The sequence below is a fragment of the Zophobas morio genome, unplaced genomic scaffold, assembly GCF_036711695.1.
Source record: "Zophobas morio isolate AGI-343-1 ecotype UQ-CSIRO unplaced genomic scaffold, CSIRO_AGI_Zmor_V1 ptg000049l, whole genome shotgun sequence".
Lineage (NCBI taxonomy): Eukaryota > Metazoa > Arthropoda > Insecta > Coleoptera > Tenebrionidae > Zophobas > Zophobas morio.
Window position 1 is genome coordinate 3,017,167 of NW_026972154.1, and position 15,714 is coordinate 3,032,880.

A 15,714-nucleotide genomic window follows, 5' to 3' on the forward strand; every position below is an offset into this window, starting at 1 on the left:
TTCGCGAAGAAGACAGCCAGCTAGGCGGATGATAAACATTCGCATGAACAATGACAATGAGAGGAAACCTGTAAATTGGAACTCCGACCCATCACTCTGCCTTCACTAGCTACGTCTTCTCGTACGTTTATGCAGATTAAAGTTCCAATTTCCTGAGATCATGACCATGATAACACAAAGTAAATATTATTTATTAGTTTAAATGATGTTAATTTTCAGAGTCCTCTCTCTCCCAAAATAGCTCAATGTTAATGAAATATTTTAAAATCTCTCATAGGGAAAACCATCCAGAACATTGGATATATCGTTATTAAATTGAAGCTAAGAAACAAACAAACATATTTAGCAAACACTTAAAAAAATCTGTTATCTTAAAAAATGCCCCGTGGACCTTTTGATAGCGGTAGCAAATATTATCTGCCTTATTTTAATTAAAAGTGTTGAAGAAATCCATTTTGAAGATAATAAGGTTATTTAAATTAATATACCGCTTGTCTCTAACTCTTTAAACGAGACTTTAATCGATCCACCATCCCATTTAATTTTTTTTACCTATAGGTCACAGTGTGCTATTAAAAACTGGATTATAATATGCACTTTGCATATCCCGTATTTTTGATATGACAAATAAATGCTTTAGTTTATACTATCATACTTTCAACATTCAAGGTTAGAGACCGAGTTATATGCAATTTGCAAATCCCGCATTTCTGATACGACAATGCTTTAGTATATACTATTTGATTTATGCTTCATGCTCTGCAAAAACATACAAAAAAAAAAATCGGGACGGCAGACAGACGGACAGACAGACAGACAGACATGCGGATAGACATGAAAGGAATCACCTGTTCACCGAAAACCTCATATTGTAAATAGCTGTAAAACATGTTTAAAATCGTAAAGTTTTATAGGAAAATATCGATTTTCCAAATTAGGCTCCGCCTCTCGGTCTGGCAACGAATGAAAAATTCATCACAATTGAGCTTGGGGTGGATATGGGCGGGGCTTAATTTTTGGCTTATACATAGTATTCTTTGAACAACACGATACTCAAAAACATGTATTTTATTTCTTGTAGAGAAATAAGGATTTTGCAATTAAGCTCCTCCCCTTGGCTCACGACGAATAAGAAATCATCACAATTGAGATAGGGCGAGTGGGCGAGTCTTATATTTTGTCTTTTTTTGTTAATATGTGTAGTCATCTTTTCACAACAAGAAACTTAAAACATGTGTAAAATCATAAATTTGTATAGGGAAATATCGATTTTACAATTAAGCTCCTCCCCTCGGCTTACGATGAATAAAAAAAATCATCAGAATTGAGATATGTTGGGTGGGAGGGGTTTACATTTTGCTTTTTTTTTAATATACACAGCCATCTTTTCATAACAAGGAACTTAAAACATGGTTAAAATCGAGGGGTAAACCGCCGACCATCAAGTGTACAATTGATTTCCTTTTGACAATGATTTCCTGTTGATTTCCCCGATTTCTTTTGATTTCCTCTGATTTCCTTTGACTTCTTGTGATTTCTTTTGATTTCCTGTGATTTCCTTTGATTTCCTGTGATTTCCTCTTGATTTCCTATGATTTCCTGTGATTTCCTCTTGATTTCCTATGATTTCCTGTGATTTCCTCTTGATTTCCTATGATTTCCTTTTGATTTCCTCAAAATTTGTTTACATAATGTACTACAGGGCGATTATTGACTTTTTTTTTAACTTGAGTTTTTTGTTTTGCCGATAATGATGTTGAATTTAATTTTGAATGAATGAATGAATTTTTTATTGCACAATGAAGGAGTGGATAACCCCACTTGATAAATTTTCAGAGGTAATTTTCCCCTTTAAAAGTGTTCATGGGCACCTAGAATTTTGCACAGTTTCTTACTTTAGTATTCTATACACTTATACAAATCTCGACCCAGGTTGAGGTTACATTATCACAAATTTTAATCACATCACTTAAAAAAAAAGTAGAATTAAATCAAATATTTTTTCAATAATTTTTTTTCAAAAACTAAACTGCCTCTTCTGAGTACCTGAGGTGGAGGTAGTTTCATTATATATTCATTTTCTTGGATCTCCCCCCGATCTTTAATGTCCGGAAACATAAAAGCATCCGGAATTTTTGGATTCCTTTTCAAAAAATCACAAAAAATAGGGTTAAGTGATAACACTTTACCAATGTAACATTTTTTGTTTTGTTTTTGAGTTGTTAATTGTACTATAATATAATCGTCTACATTTAAGTCTGGTTTAGAACGATCAGTCTTACTATTTTCAGCCTTGAAATTCAAACGAAGATTCAAATCATCAGAATAATTGGAAGAATTCAAACTTTCGGTGTCCGTACTGTTCTCATATTCGATACTACTTTGGTTGTCTAAATCAGATGAGTCACTTGATATATTATAGCGTCTTTTTTGTTTTCCAATTTGGACTGGTTTTTGAATTTGAGATGCATCTTTATGTTGAATGCAGGTATCTGTTTCTGAGTTAACTCCACTACTATTACATTTCTTATTTTGAATAAATCTTTTGAGACGATCCACACTGACGCGATCCTTTTCATTATCTAACAGCCAGCAAAGTGAAGACTTTTTTATAACTTTTGTTGTATTATCTAAGCGTATTCTGACTAGATCACTTTTCTTAACAAAAATATCGTCACTATCAAAACTTCTAAGGTGTATGTCTCTGTCAAATTTCCTAGATTCGTACGAAATTGTGCAAAGATCATTCAGTAAATCTTCATCTTGGTCAACTGGATCGTTTTCCAAACTTTGAAATCAGTTACGTTTCATGGTTATTTGAGAATTGTTGTAATTTTCAATGTGATCGCACTGTTCTTCACTAAACATTTCATCTTCAAAATCTCTCTTCATGATTGAACTTTTTTTCCTGATTTCTCTAAGAAAAACGAATTTTTTATCCAAATCGTTTTTAATGTTGTTTATAGTTTGCAGTCTGTCACTTCGATGCAACATACCTTTTATACTAAAATTAACAATTGTGCTAAAAGTTGAGGTCATTGATCTAAGGCTTCTAAACATACTCTCACAAGTTTGAAAGCTAAACTTCCACGGCAAGAACATATCATCAGTAAGATTTTTGCATGACCTGAACTAATGAATTTGGTACCGCATATCACAAACTCAATTTTTAAAAACTAATTTAGGGTGAAATTATAAATTTGGTTTGTAGGTATAAAGTAATATAATGTATCATTTCTCATCGGAACTGCACTTCATTAACTACAACTTTAATATTTGTCAAGCTGAAATATCATGCTGTCAGTTAATGATATTATACTGGAAGTTTCTATCAATATGCCCTCAAAAGGTTATTTAATCTCCACTTTTAAGATTAAATTGATATTTTCTTTCTTATGATGAATGCTATGACTTATGTCGTACATGTTACGTTTATTAGTTCTAGAAAATATCTAGTTTAACTGGATTTGCTATGATGATTTTGGATTTCCTTTGTTTCTGGTTAATTTCTCATTGATTTCCTTTGATTTCGTTTGATTTCCTTTGATTTCCTGTGATTTCCTGTGATTTCCTGTGATTTCCTTTGTGATTTCCTGTGATTTCCTTAGATTTCCTCTAGCGTGTACAATTGATTTCCTCTGCGGTTTACCCCTCGGTTAAAATGGTTTTTGCAAGGAAACATAGATTTTGCAATTTTAAACATATTTTAAGTTTCATATTGCAAAAAGAAGTCTACACCAGGGGCGGCTCATGACTTGAAAAGTTGATGAGGCAAAGCACAATACGCTCCAAAATATAAATAAATCAAGATTACTTACACCTAAATATTTTCTACTTAGTCAAATAAACAAATTTGTAAACTTATTTAACTGTCCACCAAGAACCAACGTGAAGGTGTAAGGAACTCTTGTAAGGAAAGGATGGGAATGACAGGACAAAAGGAAAAGGAAACGTGGTCAGAAAAAACTAATATAACTTTAAAAAAAAACAAAATTAAAATAAACTTTAAAGAAAACATATCGAAAAAAATCAAATACAACATAAAATAAACCTAATTTGATTTATAACAAAAAACAAAACGAAAAACATAAAACATAAATACTCTGGATTTATTTTAAACCTTTTTATATGTAGATCAATTAACGATTTAGTCAAATCAGGAACCGGCCGTTTTAATTCCTTAACTACATACAATTTATCATCATACGTGAAAGTAGAAAAAACAGAACTGCTATTGTCATTTAACGTTAGTAGAGAAAAATTCCGATTTACTCGTAATCTTAAATAACGATTACCGAAATCAAACTATGACAAGCACAAAGCACTAACGCGACACACGCAAACGTAGGCACTTTTAAGACAAAATTCTGTTACCGAAATTTTGAATCAATTTATACACACACAGATTTGTGGCAAAACAATCAACGGCCTAATTTTGAATACTTCTGCAAATGCAGACTGCATTGTAATCGCACGTTCTCCGCGCGCAAATATTGTTGTCCATCTCTTTTGCAAGCACGGAAATGAGGCTAGCCTCAATTTTGTCTTTTTTCAACTCATACCGCTTATGAGTGTATTGCAGGTTGCTTGCCTATTAACGATATGATTTCTATATCTGCTGTAGAGGCAAGCTTCGAGTTTGCCTCATTCGCGTCACAAAATACATGTTGTGTCGAGTGTTTCAGCGCGCAGTTTAATTAAGGGAGCAACGAGTACCAACTGAGATAAAAATAAGAATATAATTTTCCATATTTATTTTTAAAATTTTAGAAAAAAGACACAAATTATTGGCCGAAATGTGTCGTTAAAAAATAGTAAAAATCCTAATAAGGCGTAAAATTCATTGGTGAGGCACTGCCTCACCTGCCTCATAGGACAAGCCGCCCCTGGTCTACACAGATTAAAACAAAGAGGCAAAATGTAAGCCCGCCCACCCGCCCTATCTTAATTGTGATGATTTGTTTTATTCTATACAAATACAAATTCTAAATAGCACAAAATGTTTTCAACGCCGCTCCATAAAAAGAAGTGTTAAAATCTCCACGAATCAAAACTGTCGCTAACCCTCAAATTTTAACTGAAGGGTGGCATTCCGTAATATCCTAAATGCACCCAAACATGGCTGGTTGTCTACACTGTTGAAATATTTTTTTTATTTTTTTTAATGCGGTTTCACGGCTTTAATTTCATTCTTTGCGCGAAATTTCATTTTTAAATAGGGACACCACAACCCCTTACGCCATACATAAGTAATTATTATTATTACATATTATTTTTCAGTCTCATTAGAATCGCGGCCGTCGATCTCCTTTACCCTGAAATTCCGAACCTCTTAGGTGCGGTCGGATAATTCCATTGACAACACCATCAAACATCTCATCAGGAAGCCAAAACCTCAAGTCCGACAACTGTCTGCCCCGAAAAACGCAAAAACGCACCTAATCCCACACGCAATTTAAATCGAAAAATTATGTTAATCGACAGATCTTTGTCTACGCTACGTACAACACGTTGCCATTTACTCATACACGCATTGTTAATAACAATAAATAAACAAACAGCCATAAGCCACTCAAATCGCCGTGAAATCCCGTCCTCTCAACAAAGAAAAAACCCGGATTCGCTCGAAAAAGCAGAATGACGCGACTGCATGACGTCGTCGCTCTTAAATTAATATTTATAGTACGTTGCCGAAATTTTTGTGTAAGTACTGATTGGTGTTGGGTTTCAAAAGAGGTGCATCCTGCGAACAATGGCGAGACCTCGACGGCTCTTCGTTATGGTGCTCCCCCTTGAAAAGCCGCTTTAAATGCGGGCGGGTCGTCAAAGAAGCATTTTATTATTAATTACGTGAAGCGTGTGCTCGTTAAGTTGCTCGTACGATGGGGTTTTGTAATAGGTGATAGCGTGATGTAATTTAAAAGTGTTTGCCATGGCCTGACCTTTGAAGGAGTCATGCAGTCCATTCATATTTTTTGTTCGCGGGTTTTGGAGAGTGGGGATAGGCAACCAGTTATACGGAGGGAAGGTTTCTGTATGGGGACTTTTGGAAGCGGTGGCTCAGATTGGTGTCGCCGTCTGGCGAAGTGTCGTTGAATTAATGTTTGAAACGCGAACCCTGAAAATATATTGTTTTTAGGACTTCACTAGTTCCAGATTTCTCCACTGTACACTTTCTTCGGATAAATAAATAGTTAACGAACTTCTTAATAGTAAATTAATGTGAATTAGTCGATATGTCACTCTTTGACATTTATCAGCGTGGTTTAATCATCGACATCTTTCCAAAGATGACCCGGTCACAAATTATGCGGTGATTGCAACAATTACTTTTGCACTTTGAAAAATTTGATGAGACAATTATAGATATTTGTTTTTATTTTTTCTAACATACAAAGGGTAAAAAAACGTGTTAGAATGGAAAAAGCAGTAAGTCAGTATTTTATTAACGCATTTGTTACGTATTCACATCAATAAGATAAAATAAATACAAGAAGACTCTATTCGTAATTTAATGAATTCCGGACTACCTGGCTACAGATGCGATCGGGTGAATAGAATCGGAGGTGTCTGTATTTATATCAAAAACTTCAGATTTACAAACTTCACAATAATATCGCAACCTTGCCACATTGGTGACACTGACTTTTTACACCTCAATTTTTGTCCAGTCGCATCCAGTTTTCTCTGGTGTGTTTATATACACCTCACTACAGCCCAGAAGAAAACGATAATTCATTATTTGACAAACTTCTTCAAATGAATAATAATAATTCCAAACTAGTCATTAATTACTCAAATATCAATTGGGTCAGTGACGCTATCCCGGCTAGTTCAAAATCCAGAAACCCTATTCAGTTTTTAAACAACTCCAATTTAGAGCAATTGACAAGGGAGCACACTAGGTTCAGGCTTAATCAACCTACACAAATTGATGCTGGTCGTAGTGGGCGACCCCGTCAAACGAGCCATCTCCGACTACACCCAGGCGGTATCCAAGAAGCCCGAGATGAAGCCCTTCGAGCAGCTCGTGTTTTTCAACACCTTCATCGGCAGCATTGTGCCACGTCCTAGAGGGGCGTCAAGGTAGGGATTTACAAAAAAAAAAGAAAGATATACATATGGCAAGGGAGAAATAATCGATGGAACGGAGAATGTAGTGAGTTGAAGAGAAAACAAGGGAAAAATTAAGAAAATGGAAGAATAACAAGGGAAGGAAAGAAAATTACCTAAAAGCGAGAGAGAATTATAGGAGAAAATGGGAAGAAAGAAAAATAGAAAAAGGAGAAGAGGAAGAGAAGACAATAAAGTCTCTGAAAACAGAAGAAGAAGTATGGACACATATAAAGAAGGAACGGCGAAGGAAAACTGAAGTCAGCAGGAAAATCAAAATACATGAATGGAAAAGACACTTTATGAAATTATTGGGAGGTTGTGAGGAAAAATGCTGCAAAATAAATAAAGGAATCACAACGACGGAAGAAATGTGGAGAGGTTCGGAAATAACAGAAGATGAAATAGGAAGACAGATTGAAAGACTGAAAAGAGGAAAAGCACCAGGAGGGGATGGAATCCAGAACGAAGCGTGGATGTCCGGGACAGAAGGAGTGAAAAAAGGATATGGGAAGTGGTAGATGGAGTTTGGAAAGGAAAAGGGTTTCCTTGGCAGTGGAGAGAAGGTCTAATAATCCCATTATTTAAAAAGGGGCAAAAAAGTGATGTGAAGAGAAAAACTACCGAGAGATCACCTTGCTCAATACGGCGGTACAAGATATACACAATGATTATAGATGAGAGGTTATGAAAGGAGATAGAAGCAAGGGGTATATTACCAGACGGTCAGGCAGGGTTTAGGAAAGGAAGAAGTAGTATGGACAATGTGTACATCCTGCGGCATTTAGTGGGAAGCGAAATAAGGAAAGAGGGTGGACGAATGTACGCATTGTTCATAGATTTCAAAGCAGCGTTTGATAGTGTGAATAAAGAGAAAATGTGGGAGTATTTGAGGAAAAAGGAAGTAGATGCGTATCTGGTAACGAAAATGGAAGAAATATATGAAGAAACAGTAAATAAGGTGAGAGTGAATGGAATAGAGAGCGAGAGTTTTTATACAAATAAAGGAGTGAGACAGGGATGCCCACTCAGCTCCGCATTGTTTGCAGCTTATCTAGGAGATATAGATGAAATGTTCAGAGAAGCACAGATAGGAGGGGTGGTAGTGGGCAAAGAGAAAGTGTGGGCGTTGGCGTATGCAGATGATTTGGTGATTGTGGCAAAGAAAAGAGAAGAAATTAAAACAATGATTAAAAGTTTCGAGAAGTATGTAACAAAAAGCAATTGGAAATGAATGTGGAAAAATCAAAAATGGTGGTGTTTGGGAAGAAACTAAGAAAGGAGAAGGAAGAGTGGGCATGGAGAGGGAAGAACATTGAACAGGTGAAAGAATTCCAGTACTTACTGATACGATTTTGGTTGATTTTGTTTATTTACATGAGTTTGTGAGGTTAGTTGACAGCTCTCATTGATTCGGGGTATCGATATTTCCCCTCCCTCAATCAATTTGGGTATTTCGGACCGCGCATGCCACAGAGAGGGAAAAAAAAACCAGGAGGGACTCCATTTTGATTTTTCGAGTCGTTGGGAACGGGTGCGAGTGTTTTCAGAGTATCCAGTGCGAAGGGGCCATTTTTGGAGGTAGAGCCCTTATTTTAGCCAGTTGTGGCATTACTCTTCTCCAAATTGCGTTAGAGACGATTTGAGGCCACCGCATTTGGGAACGAGGACGTGTGTCCTGTGTTTTTGAGACCCCCGAAAATCTACTTTAAGGCCGCACACCATCAGAGGTAATTACTGGATTGGGTTCTGGATTGAAATTTAGTCAATCTTCTTTTCAGGCCTTTTTCTTTCTTTTTCGCTTTACTTTTACCGTTGGGTTTTTTTTCCCTCCTCTTTTCTACGTGTTGCTATCTTTTTGCGCTCTTGGCGTGGAAAGGTTTTTTTTCTGTGTGAAGGTTGGACGAAGGTCAACTAGCCGCCCCACCCCACCCCCATTTTCTAAGTGAGGACGCCGTGCTGGACTCCGGAAACAAGGAGAGGCGTTAGTTATAGGGTATTAGGTATTATTTTATTTTCTTGTATTTTTTTTACTTCCCGAGCGTAAGCAAAGGAAGTATTGTAATCGAGTCCGTCGGCCGACTCTCTACTTTTACGTTTTCTCGATCTTTCATGACCCCTAGAAGACGAAGAAATAGGTCTCCCATTTCCGTCTGTCTGTCCGTCTGTCCGTCTGTCCGTCTGTCCGTCCGTCTGTCCGTCTGTCCGTCTGTCCGTCCGTCTGTCCGTCTGTCCGTCTGTCCGTCCGTCTGTCCGTCTGTCCGTCCGTCTGTCCGTCTGTTGTCCCGGATTTTTATTAGACAGATAATCTCCGAAAGTACTCGACCGATTGTTGTGAAATTTTGTACTTATATTAAGAATATCATGTAGATGGTAAAACGCTAACCAAAATTTGTCTAATCATCCCCACCACTAATGCGATGACGTCACTTCAAAATTGTACATAGTAAATGGGTTTTCAATTGTATAAAATAACATAGTCCTACACATGTAGTTTACAACTCCGAATCGACTTTTCACCCGAAACGTCCAGATTTTTGGAAAAAAAATCAAAATTATAAAACAACATTTTGAAATTTAATTTTTAATCTGCTAACCAGAATGCTTTGAAATGTTGCAGATGTTTTAAGGCTATAAAGAGCATCATAAATCTTTAGTCAAAAAATATTTGCTTACCCCCTCCAAAAACTTGATGACGTCAGCTCAAAAGTTTGTGGAATAAATCATATCTAAAATGTACAAAATATGATGAGTCTGTACTTGTGATCTATCACTCCATTCATATTTTTTGGATTTGCATATACAGGGTGACTCAAAAAAATTAATGAATGCGTAAATATATTTTATTGATTTAATCAGGAACTACAAAAACCGAATGCTCTGAAATCTTGCAGATGTTTTAAGGTCATAAAGAGCATAATAAATGTTTAGTCAAAATATATTTGCTTATCCCCTCCAAAAACTTGATGACGTCAGCTCGAAAGTTTGCCGAATAAATCTTATCTAAACTGTACAAAATATGATGAGTCTGTACTTGTAATTTATCACTCCATTCATATTTTTTGGGTTTGCATATACAGGGTGACTCAAAAAAATTAATGAATGCGTAAATTTATTTTTTCGATTTAATCATGAACTGCAAAACCGAATGCTTTGAAATCTTGCAGATGTTTTAAGGTTATAAAGAGCATAATAAATGTTTAGTCAAAATACATTTGCTTATCCCCTCCAAAAAATTGATGACGTCAGCTCGAAAGTTTGCCGAATAAATCATATCTAAAATGTACAAAATATGATGAGTCTGTACTTGTGATCTATCACTCCATTCATATTTTTTGGATTTGCATATACAGGGTGACTCAAAAAAATTAATGAATGCGTAAATTTATTTTACTGATTTACTCAGAAACAACAAAACCGAATTCTTTGAAATCCACTGCGAAAAAAAAAACATAATAGGCATGCAGTCGTCACGTTTCCGACAGCGAGGGAAGTACTGTCGAAACTCTTTAGACCAATTTTTTTATTATTTGCTCGGTTAAGTATATTCGCGTTCGGCATCTTCGCCACCGCCAGGAACGGCACTGTTGCGGTACGGACGCGAAGTACTCATAAGGTTAGGATAGTAATTTATTTAAGTTTTTTTTTTATATTTAGATCGATAGTTTGTACTCAGTCACACAGTCACTCACCTCCCCCGTTCTAAATAAATTTAATTAATTGTAGGCTCCAATTTTATTTTATTTTTTTTTACCATCACCCACGGCCTTCCCGGTTGAGCCTAGTCGCGGTCGAGAGCCACGTAACATTACATTATACATTAAAGTGCAATAACTCAGATAGAGCGCATATTCAAGAAATGGTCCGAAAAGCGAACAAAGTGATAGGAATAGTATGGGGAATAGGAGAGAGAAAATTTAGACATGATTATAAGAGAAGAATGATGATATTTGATAGTTTGATCAAAAGTGTATTTATGTACGGAGCTGAGATTTGGGGATGGAGATGCAAGGCTAATAGAGAGAAGAAACAAAAAGGGAGAAAATGAGAATGAAAGCGGGTAAAAGGGCTGTTGGATTTGAAGAGAAGTTTATTGAGAGAAGTAACTGTAAAATATTGCAAGAATGTTGGAAAGAAATAAGAAAGGAAGGGGGAAAACATGTTTGGAACGAAAGAGACAAGTATTATGAAGGAAAGGGATATGCATGTGGAGAAATAGAGAGAATGAGAGAAATGGGAAGGAGTATGAAAGAAGAACTGAGTGTAAGAGATAAGGATATAGATAAGCAAGAACGCAGATCGAGAATATCGGAGTCTAGATATAATGCAGAGTATAGAAATATACTAAAGGATGAACTACCAAAGTACACACAGAGTGAGAGTATAAAGGAGAAGAGAATGATGGCGAGATTTAGGTATGGAAATGAAGAGAAAGAAAATAATTTTTGGATGGATGAAACTTACAGAAGGTGTAGGACATGTTGGAGAGAGGGAGAAACAATAGAGCATATGGTGGAAAGATGTGAAGGATTGAGAGAATTGGAGGAAAGTAGGGAAGAAGGGCTAAACGAGAATAGAAGGGGACTGGACTGGATGAAAGAAGTACGGAAGATAAGGGAACTATGGCAAGGGGTGAGCAAGCAGAAAGAATAGAACATTTATTATATGAAACTCGAATATTTTATTTATATCAAAAACTCTAAATTTACAAACTTCTCAATAATATCGCAACCTTGCCACATTGGTGACACTGACTTGTTACACCTCAATTTTTGTCCAGTCGCATCTAGTTTTTTCTGGTGTGTTTATACAGAGCTCACTATAGCACGGAAGAAAACGATAATTTATTATTTGACAAACTTCTTCAAATGAGTGATATTAATTCCAAACTAGTCATTTGTGGCGACTTTAATTACTCAGATATCGATTGGCTCAGTGATGCTATTCCGGCTAGTTCAAAATCCAGAAACCCAATTCAGTTTTTAAACAACTCCAATTTAGAGCAATTGATAACGGAGCACACTAGGTTCAGGCTTAATCAATCTGCACAAATTGATGCTGGTCGTAGTGGGCGACTCCGTAAAACGAGCCATCTCCGACTACACCCAGGCGGTACCCAAGAAGCCCGAGATGAAGCCCTTCGAGCAGCTCGTGTTTTTCAACACCTCCATCGGCAGCATCGTGACACGTCCTAGAGGATTTACTCCTCCTGCTACCTCACTCAGTGTTGGGTTTAAAAAGCAGGCAGTGTGGGTGTTTTCCGGGGAAACGGGAAAATAATTATTATATAGAATTGACATTACAAATACAAGATTGTAAACTTCGGAGAAAATAAAGATTTCAAGTTCTATTGCAATATATTATTCAAGATTACTACTAGCTAATCACTGAACAACTCAAATTGAATTATTTTATCCAATGTGAGACTTATTGTAAGACAATTTAAACGTAATAAATGTACAAATGCACAAAATATTTTATGTGGTTATGTAGTTAGTGCCCGTAGATTTTACTGCGTTTTTATTACTAAAATCTCGTTGAAATGCTATGTTCTACTGCGATTAGATGAAAAAGCGAGTGCCTGCTTGTTCTTCAATCTGCTGTTCCTAATCTTCTTCTTCTTCTTCTTCTTCTTCTTCTTCTTCTTCTTCTTCTTATCGTGGCATCTCTGACCGGAGGTTGGCAATTATGACGACTATTCACACTTTAGATATCGCAGCTCTAAACACGTCTGCTGATCGTGCATTGAAACCATTCACATAGATTTTTTAACCATGAGGTTCTTCTCCTTAATACATCTCTCTTTCCTTGGATATGTGATATACAAGTTATTTTTCTTTCTCTATTCTCTGCAAGACTGTCTCGTTGGTAAATTTATTTCTCCAGGGTATTTTCAGCATACGTTTATACATCTAAAGTTCGAAAATATTAATTTTTTTGTTCACTTTTTTGAGTGTGCAGACTTCTGCGCCATACAACACCATTCAGAAGATACAGCATCGAACTATTCTCTTTCTTAGATCTTTATTCAGGCTTTTATTTACTAGAAGATGTTTCATTTTGATTTTTGTTGATCTCGGTTGTATGGTCATTTTCTTCATTCAATGTCTTTCCTAAGTGCTGATATTTGTTGACTCTTTCAATTGTTGTGCTATCAATCTTCAATCGTGTTTGTCAAACTTTTGGTTTTTTGCGGATCACCATATAGGTATGTTTGGTGTTTTTGATGTTTATTTTAAGGCTCTTTTCTGTACCATATGTGTTGATTTTATCCAGCATCATCTGTAGGTCTTTCCTGTGTGGCAATTATAACTGTATCGTCGGCGTATCTACAGTTATTAATAAATTTTCCATTTATTCTTACTCCAGCTTGTTTGTATGTTATCTAAGGCTTGATGAAATATCTCGTCCGAGTATATGTTAAAAAACATGGAACGCAGGATATATCCTTGTAGAACCCCACTGCAAATCTCGATTAGGAACTTGATGTGAACCTATTGCTTTGTTTCTTTTAGAGCTTTTTAGTACGAATTCTACTTCTTTGGGGGGTAATTAAGAGTTCATCTGTCACCTTATTGGTCTTGGTATCGTCTATGTCAGATCTTGCATCATCAAATAACTCTTTTATGTATTCTTCCCATCCTTTCAGTATAGGCGGGAGGTCTATGATTATATTGCCAGATTCGTCTTTGATTATACCCTGTCGGCCTTTTCTTTCTATACCTATCTTTTCTTTTCTTTTGCTCCATTATCTGTTCTTCGCTTCTATTATTTTTCTTTTTGACTTTATGAATTTCACGATAGTTTTGAATACTGTGACCCTTTTGTTGCCTTCTTTTTTATGAGATCAAGGATCTCATCTGTCATCCACTTTTTTTAGGAGTTTTCTTCTTGGTGAAGTCTACGCATATAACAGTCTCCTGGGAAGTTTAAACCATCTATTAGTTGTCACCATGTTTTTAAGTTGGCAAAATTCAATTAGCGTTTGTCCTCTTTCATTTCTGTTTCTCAAGCTTTTGACCACTGTAGGCGCGTAAATTTGAAATACTATTAAGCATACTGATGATTTTCTTTTGGGCTTTTATTTTTTCTAAAAGATTTACTCTTTCTGAAATTTTCTTTACATTTAGGACTTCAGTTTTGGCTTCCTTTCTTTTTTTCGGCTTTTGCTACTCTCTCCAGGGCTTTAGAAGACTTGTTCTTCAATGGTTAATTTAATCAGTAAATAATAAGCTAATATTTGATGACAATGTTGTAAGATGCATCTACATACACGTTTGTTCATGTTTTCAGCTGGGGATGACATACTTGCATGCTTAAATATTACTTGATATTTTAAATAACAGAGAAAGCGCTTTTTGGCTAGCGATGGAGGCGTTGAGGAAGACGAGCTGCTCAAAGAGCTTCATCTCAGGCTTCTTGAATAGGGCCTGGGTGTAGTCGGAGATGGCTCGTGCTCGTCCGATTTGTAAAAAATACTGACCGATAGTCCTCCTTTATTATCCATTCACGATCCTTATATACCTAGTAAAGTAGGCTTTGATATTTTTTCTTTAAGTTGGATAAACTGATTGATGAGTTAGATTTTTGTCTGTCAGTAGTCTGATTGACATTTGCTTTGAACTGGATTGCCACTTTTCTACTTCATTCATTAGATCAGAATTATTAGACGCAATTTTTTAATCAAGCAAACATGTTTTAATTTTGTCAGCAGAGATAATTCATCATTGTGACAGATTCACAGATCATTGCGACATTATTTAAAAAGAAAATGCCTAAAATAGTTTTACTGCAACAAAAAATTGCAATAAAAAGATGTTTTTTGCAGTTTCGAAAAGACAGGCCCGATCTTTCTTTCGAAGAAGTAACTATGAGGTTCTCGAACATATTTTCTGTAATGTAAAAATACGCTGTAAAATATTTTTTAATTTTTTTTCTCATAGGTGGGAACATCAACTGTGGCGAAAATTTTATCAACAGGGGACCAAAATTTAAAAACATCACTATCTGGCAAGCGAAAACCAACGGATTTATTTACAAATTATATGTTTCGGAAAGACCTGCAACGACAAATTTGGCAACTTAATGAAAAAAACGAATATTTTACTGTAGATACTCTTTTGGCATATTCTAGGGAACAATTGGAATTTAAAGGGGGGCGAACCACATTATACAAAATTCTTAAGTCCATGGGTTATAAACACAGGGAAGTAAATGGTCGCAACATTCTATGTGATCAAAAACATGTATTTAGTTGCAGGCAAAATTACTTTTTTGAGAACATATTTACAGTTTCTAAATTCTTGTGAACATTTGACTTTTGTGTATTTGGATGAAACATGGATCTATCAAAATGATTCGTCCATTCGTCGCTGGGTGCACGATACTGATCTAAAAAGCAATCCCACCAAAATTAAAAGTGAAGGATCAAGGTTTACTATTCTCCACGCGGGTTGTTCAACGGGGTTCTTGGATGGTTGTAACAATTTTTTAAATTCAAAAAATAACGATAGAGACTATCATAAAACGATGGACGGGACAATTTTTCAAAATTGGGTGGTTAATCAGCTAATTCCTGCTTTGGCAAAGTTGAACCAAAAA